This window comes from Mauremys reevesii, linkage group 1, assembly GCF_016161935.1.
Source record: "Mauremys reevesii isolate NIE-2019 linkage group 1, ASM1616193v1, whole genome shotgun sequence".
NCBI classification, from domain to species: Eukaryota; Metazoa; Chordata; order Testudines; family Geoemydidae; genus Mauremys; species Mauremys reevesii.
Genome location: NC_052623.1, coordinates 299,654,074 through 299,667,130, shown reverse-complemented (window position 1 = coordinate 299,667,130; position 13,057 = coordinate 299,654,074).

Below are 13,057 nucleotides of genomic sequence, written 5' to 3'. Positions count from 1 at the left end.
ACAAATGCAAAGTACTCAACTTAGAAAGGAACAATCAGTTGCACACATACAAAATGACTGCCAAGGAAGGAGTAATGCAAAAAGGGATCTGGGGGTCCTAGTGAATCACAAGCTAAATATGAGTCAACAGTGTAATGCTGTTGCAAAAAAAAGCAAACATCATTCTGGGATGTATTAGCATGTCTTATAAGCAAGACACGAGAAGTGATTCTTCCACTCTACTCCGTGCTGATTAGACCTCAACTGGAATATTGTGTCCAGTTCCAGGTGCCATATTTCAGGAAAGATGTGGACAAATTGGAGAAAGTCCAGAGAAGAGCAATAGAAATGATTAAAGGTCTAGAAACCATGACCTATTAGGGAAGATTGAAAAAATTGGGTTTTTTAGTCTGGAAAAGAGAAGACTGAGAGGGTACATAACAGTTTTCAAGTACATAAAAGGTTGTTACAAGGAGGAGGGAGAAGAATTGTTCTCCCTAACCTCTGAGGCTAGGACAAGAAGCAATGGACTTAAATTGTAGAAAGGGTGGTTTAGGTTGGACATTAGGAAAAACATCCTAACTGTCAGGGTGCTTAAGCACTGGAATAAATTGCCTAGGGAGGTTGTGGAATCTCCATCGTTGGAGACTTTTAAGAGCAGGTTAGACAAACACTTGTCAGGGATACTCTAGATAACACTTAGTCCTGCCATGGGTGCAGGAGACTGGACTAGATGACCTCTCGAGGTCCCTTCCAGTCCTATGATTCTATTATTATTTGGTTAAAATTGGCAATATAGGACTTTATATCAAGATACACACAGAGATGTATATTATCCACTAAAGCTCATTGCTAATTCACCCCAACAGTCCAGCTTCTGAGGAAATACAGAGGATGCAGAATTTTGATAAAGTCTGTTTCTGGATGCTCATCTTTCCCTCAAGTTTTTAAGAAATGAACTACAGAGGTCCATAGTTATTGCTACCCATTTTAGGGTTATGCAAAGTGTTTAAATATCAGCATTTACACTTGCCAGTAGTTGCTATTGTGGTTACACACCCATCTTTGGGGAAGTTCTGAGCTGTGTTACTGTAAAAGCAAACTGCAATGTTTTGGCATTCTCTGATTTTCACTAAAATGGTATAATAAATTTAGTCTTTTGAGTTAGAGGGTAGGATCCTCAGCCATGCTGAGTCTCTTTATGCTGCCTAGGGATTCCCCTGGCATAGGCACTGTGATAGTCAGCCGTAAGGCTGCCAACCAAAGACACCCCCGTCTCTAGCCTGGGCATACTGGGTGTGCCAGAGCAGGAGGAGAGTATCAAGGACAGGGCCACCACACTGCAAAGTGTCAGGGCAGTGCTACACTAGCATAGCCCGGGAGGCTGGTCCAAATTATGCCAGGAACCTCTCCAGCCCCTGGGGCAGCCTAGACTCAGAAGCACATAAAGGTGACTTAAACCCCCCATTATCTTATCCCCCATCCCCCATCTTCCAGAGTAGCGAGCACTGGGCTGCTCCACCTAGAGTATTTTCTAACATTGTGATTCTTTTATTTAAGCCAAATAATATGATGATTTTGCATCTCAATTGTAATGTATGATTTGCAGAAGACAAAAAACAATAGCAGGAGCTTGTTTACTTTCTAATGTAATCCATATTCAGGCCCCACTCCACCTGAAGACACTTCCACCCTGAACATGACATATTGTGATTGACAGTGACTAGAATTCAGTGAGTGGAACCAGCATAGCTTCTTCTCTGACTGCAGCCTGTCAGCATTTTCTTCTTGATCATCAGCATAAATCTACTCTGGAAGTATCTCAGACCAGGCTGAAAAAAAAGCAAGAGTTTGCCTGACCTGACCCCAACTCTACCCACTTTGTGAATTCTAATTCCCAGCGGGGACCTAAATGCACTACAGCAGAATTCAAAGGTTCAATATACTGGAGATGATCCCTAGCCCAGAGAACAAACTTCCTGCATGATTTTGGCATTTCTCAACTCTGAAGTTTACTTCACATAAGGGTACAGGATTGGGACCATCATCTTTTAAGGTCTTCCAGTCTTCACAGGACTACTCACAACCTTGCTAATGGCTGAAGGGATGCAACTGAAGCTCAGAATCAAAGGTGAACTTTGTAATACTGAGATTTGTAACAGGGGTCTCTTTTTAGTTAAGACAGTTTTAAGTAAAGACAGTTTGAAAATTCTAGCTTAGATTCTAAAATGATTTGACTACATTATAACTTAAAATAATAAGAATGAGAATTAAATATTCTCCTCTGCTCTTTTTTTAACCTTTTAAGGAGAATAGACATGGCACTTACTATATAAACATAGATACCATATTAACTCCTACAACAACACTGCAAAGATTAACTCCTGTCATATTAAAATTACACATGGTGTACTTGTTAAAAAGGTGACTAACACATAATGTTGGCCAGAAAATTAAAAATACTTGTCAACGTAAAACTGAAAACTGCAATAAAATTTATGATTACCAGGAACTGAATATAAAAATAAATATACATGGGTGAGATTGAAATAAACTCAGATGCTGCCATAAAAATCCTTGTCAGTGCTTTGTCTGTTTTATACATACATGAAATGCACAGTGTTACTTTTAAACAAGACATTTGGGGCACTTTGTTTTCCATGGCTTATTCAGCAGCTGAACATCTAACAGTGGCTCAGTTTAAATAAACATCTTTTCTCACATTGTTACCTTAGGCCATATTGACATTTGGCGGCAGGGGGAAGAGTCACATAAAGTGTACCTGACAGTTGGCAAATGCTTTTTCCTGTCAGATCACAAATATACAATTTGTATATGCTGTAATGGAGGAAGCATCTTTGGGAGCACAAGTTGAAACAAAACTGTCTTTCATTCTCTTTCATTCTCTTTACACCTCATTTTTACTAGAGATGGGTCCAAACTGAACTTCCTGAAAGGTTAGGAGTCTTCAGAAGCAGTGTTTAGGTTTGAGCCCATATCTAATTCTCCCATGCATCCTCAAGTTCTTGCACAAAGGGCTGGATCTGAAAGATACAAAGGGTGTGGCAGTGGTCACAGAGAAGCCATTCATTGTCTGTAGATATAGCAGTGCATCAAATCTCCCATCCTTCCTTACCTGAGAACAACCTGCAAGGGAAGAATTCTTCCCATCGACAAAGTGGGGGAAGGAAATGGGAGTTGGACTTGTCCTCACTTTAGACTTTGACTGCCTCTGCACACTGAGTGGATGTTTTCAGAGAACTATCCACAATTACTCCAAGATCTCTCTCTTGAGTGGTAACAGCTAATTTTATATGTATAGTTGGGATTATGTTTTCCAGTGTGCATTACCTTGAATTTATCAACATTTAATTTTATCTGCCATTTTGTTGCTCAGTCACCGAGTTTTGAGAGATCCTTTTGTAGCTCTTTGCAGTCTGCCTGGGACTTAACCCGTAGGTGCGCCACCAAATCCGAGTGACCAGCGGACCGCTCACAGGTGCACCGCTGAAAGCTGCCTGCCTGCTGTGCTTGGGGCAGCAAAAAACATAGAGCTGCCCCTGCTAGGATGTCAGCAGTGCTCTACAGTTTTTGTCTACATTCAGATACAAAGAATATGGTCTACAGCAGTGGTTCTCAACCAGGGATCTGGGGTCCCCTGGGGGGGGGCCGTGAACAGGTTTCAGGGGGATCCCCAAGCAGGGCCAGCATTAGAGTCGCCCAGGGCAGAAAGCCAAAGCCACACCACATGGGGCTGAAGTTCAGGGCCCTGACCCCTGCTACCCGGGGCTGAAATCAAAGCCTGAGCAATGTAGTTTTGTGGGGCCCCCTGTTGTGTGAAGCCCAGCAATTGCCCTGCTTGCTACTCTGTAACACCACCCCTAGTTTTTATATGCAGAAAACAAGTTGTTGTGGCATCATTGGGCCGTGGAGTTTTTATAGCACGTTGGGGTAGTGGGCTCAGAAAGAAAAAGGTTGAGAACCCCTGGTCTACAATATCAGCTCAGCCTTTCCAAAGAATAACAGAGATGCAATCTAACTATTTTTTTACAGGCAAGCGAAACATAGCAGGGAAAAATAAAGTGCTAAATTTAGCAGTATGTATTTATAGCACAGTGCTTATCAGCTAACAGTACTTCTAACTCATATTTGAGGGTTTATCAATGAATCTGGACTTGAGGAAAAACTTTCTAGAATAAATCACAAGAGAGGCTGTTTCACACCATCCTTAAGTATTGACTGAAACCTATATATCCAGCAAATAGCTTAAGTACTAGATTCCTGGAAATTGTCTATAGCATAAGGCAGCTACTGTGCTGCTGAATGCCTCAAGTAGACCGTAACCTTCAATCAGATAGCTGGATAGCTTGAATAGCACAAGCACAGAAGATAACTGGAAGGACCAGCAGCATACAGAATTAATGTAGATTTATATTGTTTTTGTACTCCTATATAGATACATTTATAGTCATATAATCACTGGTATTTCTTGGTGGTGTCTATGCCCACATCTACACTGGGCTAATGTACAGTGTTAAACAAGTGTTGACTATGATATTAAACACAATTTAGCAAGTGGTGGAGCTGATGATTAATCATTGACTACACAAGCCCAAGTCCACTGTGGTGGATAATCACCTGAACATGAGCTCTTACTGCAATGTGGTGTCCAAAAGAGCTAATGCAATCCTGGGAAGAATGTAAGGGGTTCAAGTAGGCATAGAGAGTTTATTTTAGCTCTTTATTTGGCACTGGTGTGACTGCTGCTGGAATATCATGTCCAGTCCTGGTGCCAACATTTCAAGAAGGATGTTGTTAAACTGGAGAGGGTTCAGAGAGGAACCACTAGAACAATTAAAGGATTAGAAAACCTGCCTAGTCCTGATAACTAAATTGAGCTTCTTGAGGGTAGGGGTGGCTTCGCTGCAGTGTAGAAGTACCTACATAAGGAACAAATATTTAATGGCCTCTTCAATCTAGCAGAGAAAGGTATAACACAGATCAGTGGCTGGAAGTTTAAACTAGATAAATTCAGAAATAAGGTGTAGATGAGAGGGGCTGTGGGGGGAATCTTCCCTCACTGACAATTTTTCAAATCAAAATGATTTTTTTCTAAAAGAAGCTATCTATAGCCTGACTCATGCTTGCTTGCATATTTATACCTGCCTCTGGAAATTTCCACTACATGCATCTGACAAAGTGGGTATTCACCCACAAAAGCTCATGCTCCAATACGTCTGTTAGTCTATAAGGTGCCACAGGACTCTTTGCTGCTTTTACAGATCCAGACTAACATGGCTACCCCTCTGATACTTTTCTAAAAGATGCTCTAGGAATTATTTTGGGGAAGTTCTAAGGCCTGTGTTATATAGTAGGTCAGACTAGATTGTTTTAATGGACCCTTCTAGCCTTAGTATCTGAAAAGAAGGAACTCCATGATGCCACTGTTGGTCACTTTTCAAAGTGAAACCATAGAAGATTCTTTTAAATACCCATGTTGTGTATTTTTTAAAAAAAGTGTACATCAAATGACTTGATCTCCTTTGGTTTTGATATTCCTAAATATTTCTTCATTTTATGCAATTGGGATTCCCACTCCAGTCTGCACCAGCCAATAATTAAAAGCCATAAATAGACATTAGTGGGAGAAATTGCAACAAATGTTTGGGGAGTGTCCAGATTAGTCTTTACAACGATACTTATTTGCAATCAGTTTACTCAAGGTAAAACTCTAGTGAGTACAAATGGCTACTGTAAACTAGAGAAGCCATGAGGCTATTCCGCTTGTAGTTACACAGCTGACATACAGGGATCCCATTGAGTAACACCCCAAAATATTAGATGTTATGCCTTCACTGCAGGGTTAACTTGGGATCTAACTTGGTGTTGCCCCAACCCTCTGTCCCACATTTCCACATACATCACCCTCTCATCCACAGTTAGTGGTGCTTTCAACCCAGGCTAGCTGGCATGGCTAAGACTATAGGCCAGTGGTGTGCAAACTTTTCTGGTTGCATCCCCTGCCCCTTACAATTAATGGAATCTGTCTGCACCCCCCTCCCGCATTACTGCACAGCCCAGGCTTCCTCAGCAGCAGAGCTTGGCCTGGGGGTGGAGCCGGTCTAGAAGCCACCTCATGGGGGCTGGCCCAGGCCTGGAGGCAGAGCGGGGTTGGGGGAGGAGCGAGGCTGGGGGTGCAGTGGGGCTGGAAGTGTGGTTTTCCTTCCCTGCTCACCGAGGGGGCTGGTCCAGGCCCTTCTGCATGCCCCACAAATGTTCCTCTGTGCCCCCTGGGGGGCATGCCCCACAGTTTGGGGACCACTGCTATAGACTAAAAGTTGAGCGAGGTTTTCACTCAGGATGGTAACCCACACATTTTACACTGAGAATTTAGGGTAAATCACTCAAGTGCTGATTGTCTTCCAACACCCTCTTTCAATTCCTCCTGTGTGTCCAGAAGGACAGACACGTTCTTTCACAGTTCACTGAGAAATAATCAAAATGTCTTGTCTTACTGCAGCCCAAAGAACCATGGGATATGCCCCCGGAAATCCTAGCAACACATGAGTGAGTGCAGTACCAGTGAGGACACAATTGAGTAGGGCTTTGCAGTGTGGCCGCTTACATCCAGAGTAGGCTAACCCAGGTGCCGATCACCCAAGTTACCTCTGTAGCGAAGAGGTACCCTAACAGTATCAAGTTCTTGATCTGCTTCTCTGTCAATGTCTCTTTTTCTTTTCATCCTCTCCTCTCTCTACAGCCCTTTCTGTATAAGATGATTCCCTGGCAGGCAAGCTACTTACACAAATTACAATCAGTTTTTGTATAATATGGATGCTCACCCTCACAGAATGTAGCTGCAAGGGAGCAGTGTGCAAAAAACAGAGGACTTGTGGGATTGAGAAATAAATTGTAAAGCTTCTGAGAAGATAATCAGATGGTAAATTGGGACCCTTAAATGACAATGGCTAACCAAAGTGGTAAGTGTTGCTTTGTGGGTTAATACTTGACAATTGACTTGTTGCAGATTTTTGGGCAACACGCTATGGTTGTAGCACAGGAGTGGTAAGTTTATTAAAAACACATTTCCTCATTGCCTCTGTTTACCCTTCTGGTGGTCTTCATGTTCCCTGAGCATCAGTGATGCTGAATTGCTGGTCCCAATACCCCTTCAAGCTGCTGCTGCAAGGCAAGTGAATGAACAGAGGGGAATGGGTTCTGGTTTCAAGCAGGGGTGCCATTTAGGGAGTCCATGGGGGGGCTCCTGCCCCTGCCCCAAGTTTTGTATAGTAGGTGTGCTCCCAGGCGGAGGGAGCTCTTAACTACAGCACAGCATTAGTGCAAAATATGAGTTCTGCAGAGGAGAGGTGCCCCTGGGGCAGGGCCACAGGGAGTCAATATTTTGTTTACAAATAGAGGCTGGGTGATTAAGATAAGAAAGGGCTGGTAATTAAATTAAGGAACTGGAAGTCATTAGATGAGCCTGTAAAACAGGAACCCCTGGTGGGGTGGCAGGCAGGGGCAGCTCCAGGCATCAGCGCTCCAAGCACGTGCCTGGGGCGGCAAGCCGTGGGGGGCGCTCTGCCGGTCGCCGCGAGGGCGGCAGGCAGGGTGCCTTCGGCGGCATGCCTGCAGAGGGTCCGCTGGTCCCGCAGCTTCAGCAGTCCACCGAAGCTGCAGGATCAGCGGACCCTCCGTGCTTGGGGCGGCAAAATGTCTAGAGCCGCCCCTGGTGGCGGGGGGGACGGGGTGTTGACCAGAGAACACAGGGAATTCAGAAGAAATACAGCCAAGCAAGGGTGGCAGGTTTGTAGAAATTTTGGTGGTGCCCAGAACCCTCCCCCTCAAACTCTGCCCCCCACCTGCCTAAGGCTCTGGGAGGGAGTTTGGGTGTGGGGAGGAGGTCTGGGATGCAGGCCCTGAGCTGGGGCAGGGGATTGGGGTGCAGGAGGGGTGCAGGGTGCAGGCTCTGGGAGGGAGTTTGGGTGCAGAAGGGGTGAGAGGTTGGGCTCTGGGAGGGAGTTTGGGTGCTGGGTGCAGGCTCCGGGCTGGGGCAGGGGGTGGGGATGCAGGAGGGGATGAGGGGTGCAGGCTCTGAGAAAGAGTTTGGGCATGGGAGGGGGTTTGGAGGGCTGGGCTGCAGGTTCTGGGAGGGAGTTTGTGGGCAGGAGTGGGTGTGTGAGAAGGGGGTGGGAGTGCGGGCTCGGGGGGGGGGGGGTGCGGCACTTACCTGGGGCTCCTAAGCAGGGCAGGCTGGGGGCCTCCAGGCGCTGCTACCCCCAGGCACTGCCCCCCCAGCTTCCTATTGGCTGCAGGGACGCTTGGGGTGGGAGCAGTATGCGTAGACACAGACCAACCCCACCCAGGGGCTGCAGGGAGGTGCCGGTAGTCACATGGAGCAAGCAGGCAGGAACCTGCTCAGTTCTGCTGCACTGCTGGTGGTGGGTGGGGGCCCCGGGCCATTTTAAATCATGGGGGACAGAGTGCCCAGGGGCGGAAGGCAAGGCTGAGGGAAAGACCCAGCCTCAAACAGTGCTGGAGCTGGGCCCCGGGCCAGGAATATTCCTGGTGCCCTGGCACCACAGGCCCATAGAACTCGCCACCTATGCAGCCAAGCCCTCTGAGCCCAGGTTACATTCAGAAAGGAAGAAGATTTGAGGGGTGTAGATGAAAAGAAAGGGCCAAAACCAAAGGAAGGAATTGCAGTGTTATAGAGAGGTTCCCACTCTACCTGTGGTACTTATGTGGCCCCTCACAGTGTCCAATCTATTTCTCCTCACAGCCCTTGGTGAGGTAGAGCAGTGTTGTTATTCCCATTGTACAGGTGTGGCACTGAGGCACACACACAGACTAAAGGCCAGATTTTCAAAGGCATTTAGGCACCTAGTGGGATTTTCAAAAGTGCCTAAGGTTAGGTGCTTTGTAAATCCCACTAGATGCCTAGCTGCATCTTTTGGGTACCTAAAAACCTTTGAAACTCTGGATCTAAAGCACTGCCCTGAGGTCAAACAGGAAGTCCATGGCGGGAGTAAAACCCAGGTCTCTGAGGGCTAGCTCCCGATCCACTGGACCAGGCTCTCTCTCTCTCTCTGCTGCATGCTGGGGGAGTGGTAGTGGGAAGAGGATTTTGATAGGTGGGAGCAAAACCAAGAAGGCCAGTTCTCTGAGACTCCAGTAAATGATCCCAGGCAGTTGGGAAAGATGTCATGATTGACAGCATGGAAAGCTGCACAGAGGTCAGGAAGGGTGAAGAAAGAGAAAATGAGAGTCAGAGGAGAGGAGATCACTTAACTCCCAAGAGGTGGCAGGTTCTGCCCCATGCTGGGTTTTAGAGCAATGGCTGCTGAGAAATTTTACATTTTCACTGAAAACCATTTTTGGGGTCATTTTTTGTTCTGAGTTTGAGAAAAGGAAGGAATGAGAAAATGTCACATTGAGTATCAAATGTGTTTGTGCCTCAAATTCTCAGGGTTTCAGCTGTATCCAGGCCAATTCCAGAACAAAGAACAGAAATTGCATCCACAGAGTCCATAAAGTTGGCAATTGTCATGATTTGTATAATTCACTGGGTACCATCTGTGTGTGTTCAGCACTGTTCAGAATATGCCAGAAAATATAGTCCCTGAGCCAATGTGTATAAAATGTGTAGCCCTGGATAAGATGGCTGATATTTAAGTATGAAGTATATAGATATTGAGCACATGTTAATATCTATGAGTGGAGGTGCTAATTTTTACTTGATTAAAGACTAGAAGATTTGACCCTCCAACTTTCTTTCAAGAGGAAGACCTGTCCAGAGTTCCTGTGCCTCTTTATTTTCCTTTCCTGCCTGCAGTGGCCCTGATATATCTCAGAAGTCTCAATTTTTTTGTCTGAACTTTAAAATCTGGAATTTCTTGGTGTTCGGTTTTAAATATTCTCTTGTGAGAACTGCAACTTCATCACTGCAGTGTTGTGTTTAAGAGCCTTCCAGAAAGTAACTAGTCTTTAAACAGAAGTGACATCAGTGTTGCCAACTCTCATGATTTTGTCATAAGTCTCGTGATAATTATTATTTTCCTTAAAGCCCCAGCTCTTGGATTCAAGTGGCTGTGATGATTTTAGCCTTCATTCTAAAAGAAAAATTAAGTTTCTAGCCATCGTGGCTGTGGAGAAAGCTTCAAAATGTGACCCCCGTTTACCCTAAAGGCTCAAAAAGCAGATGGCAAATTAAAAATAATAGATTTGGTGTTCTTTTTCATAATCTCATGATTTTAAAGCCAATCTCATGATTTTTGGTGAGCCTGATTTATGATTTCTGAACATTTGGGGTTGGCAATACTGTGAGAGTAACTTGAAAGTATCAGTTTTACTCCTGTTTAAGGGCAGTTTGTAGTCTATTTGTAGTGGGGTAACACCCCTAGGCAGGTGCAGTATAAACTCAAGGGGCCTTGCCCTAGTAGGAGTTTCCAAAAATTAAGTTATTCATTCCAAGCTTGGTGAACTGCAAAAAAGTGATAGAAAGTAATCTAGGTTTTTTTACAATTGTTGTATTCAAGAATTAGTAACAAAGTAAGAATATACATTAAAATTTTAAACCTAGCCTGTGTCCCTTAAGTGACTTGACATAAGATGTGAGAATGTTACTATTAGAGTTGAGTGGGTCTAATATTTATTTAACTTTCTTTGTTATATAGGAATTAGATACAGTGCTCCTGTTAGCTAATTTCTAAGTTATTATCTGCGGGGGAGGAACCCTAGAGTTTTCAGTTGTCTAAGTAGTCCCTGGAATCACAGTTAAAGTTGTCCCCACCACGACCACCAAAATATGAAATGGTGCCCCTAGTTGCAAGGCCCACAACTTTGGCTCCTCCTGTTAAATTAGTTCTTATCTTTAGTTGTGCATTTCTGGTCTAAAGCCTATCAGAGAATCAGGATAGTATAACTTAAGTCAATTATACCAGCATTATCTATGGAACTGCATCTGTGCCACTTTCTTTACATATGCAAACTAGAATAAAATCCAGTAAATCTACTTTATCAGAATATGGAAAGACACAAGCTTCAGAGCTTCTAAAAGTATCCAAGTAGGGGGTGAGTTAGTAAAGCTAAGAAAAAGAAGCTATGAAGAGCCATTACAATATAATATAGTTTATATTTAGAAACCTTAAACCACCTTTTGATTTTTGAGCATCTGATCTTTCCAGTTTAACTCTTGGTCTTTTCCCTTCCAACAGCAAAGTTTTTTGATCATGTGGCGAATTTTTTAAAGTAACTGAATGGATTTTAAGTGGCTGCATTATAAATTAGTAATTTAGTGTCAAAGCTACTATTATTTTGATCATTTGAATTTGACTACATAATGAAAGCACTTTGCTACTATTTCTGGAGGCTTGCGCACTGCAATTACCATTGGTCATTTACTTGTTCTGTCACTCTTCATCCTAAAGTGGGTTATTTGAAGCTGAGGCAGTTGGTTGTCTTGTGTTGATGCACGGTGTGAATTATGCTGAAAAATTTTGCTTTTGACAAGGATAAATTGTCATGACGGAATTTCAAGATGTCTTGTTCTTTGACAAAAGGCATGTGGAAATGTACTCAGTCAAAAGGGTCCAAACCAAAGGAATCCCAGTGTTTATATTTTATGTAATCTCACAAATCCCTAATGATTATGGAGGCAAGGAGGTCTATCTAGATTAGAACAAAATGTTTCTCTTTTAATATGGGCAGATTGAAGGAATGGGGAGGACAGAATAGCTGCAGAAAGGATCTCAAGAGAGAGAAATCACAAAGCCTATGAAACAACAACAAAACAAAATCCTGGGAACAGACTTACAAATCCTTGTATGAACATACTTCCTGAAATGAAAGATGCAAAGGTCAATGTTTTTGTTAAATGTGAGTGGTTATTATTATTGTTAATAATGAGATTTTGTCAAGATGAATGAAAATTAATGGTGCTCCTGCTATTTTTATAGGCAGAGCATACACACACACACACACACACACGAAAAAAACCTTCCATTGATGATCAAAATTTAGATAGGCAAAGTAAGAAATGCTGCTTGAGAACTTTGTATACTGGTTAGTGTGTTTTTTCAACAATTCTAAAGCTTTAACTTCTTGAATCTCAATGTCTATTCTCATTAAATAATTGTCTGGAACCCCCTTCTGCCCCCCCCCTCCCAATTCTCACAATTGTAAAAATTTAAATTGGTAAAAATAGGGGAGGGAATTAGAAATAAACAGACATTATCCATCAAAATAATGATGATGAAAAATAAAAATTCTGCCAACCCTACCTATGTCCTGTTGACTGCCAATGGGGTTTTGGCACTGCAGTGCCTAAATTCAAGTTTTCAAAAGGTTTTAAGGTCCTAAATCAGTTAGGCACTGCAATGCTGAGCACAGCAATGTCTAAATTCCTTTAAAAATCTGAGCCTATAGGCCCAATCCAAAACCCGTTAAAGTAAATTGGAAGACTCCCCTGGACTCATCTTTACTCTTCCAGACATCTTTTTTTTAAGGTGTGGGGGGGATCCTTCAGCAAGAACCTCTGTCTCCCTCTTCCACACTGCAGGGGCAGTTCCAGTGGCTCTTCACCCCACTCTGCCCCTTCCCAGGCCAGGTTTGCAGGGAGGGAGAGGAGGAAGAACAGTCCTATTGGCTTTATAAAACATTCTATTATTGCATGGAATGCCCTCCCTGAATTTGTCCTTTAGATCACTATCCCCAATTCTCCCTCTCTGCTATGGTGCTTAGAAGAAATCAGTGAACCAATAATGATTGTATCAGTGGGCGGCGGGAACTTTTAAATAATTCAGAGCCATCAAGCTGTGCACGTTGCAAACCTATGTAACTACGTGAACCACATCCTTCTTTCCCGTTCCTTCCCATTGTTTATTATATTCTCAGTGTCACATTTTGTTTTAAATTAGATAGTAAACTCTTTGGAACAAGGACAGTTCATTCACATGTGTTTGTACACCTGTCACAAATGGCTCCAGATCCTGATTGGTACCTTTGGGTACTACCACAATACTTTAAATAATGTGTCAATTAATAATATCAATGTGTGTCTTAAAGTTTGAGGAAAAGA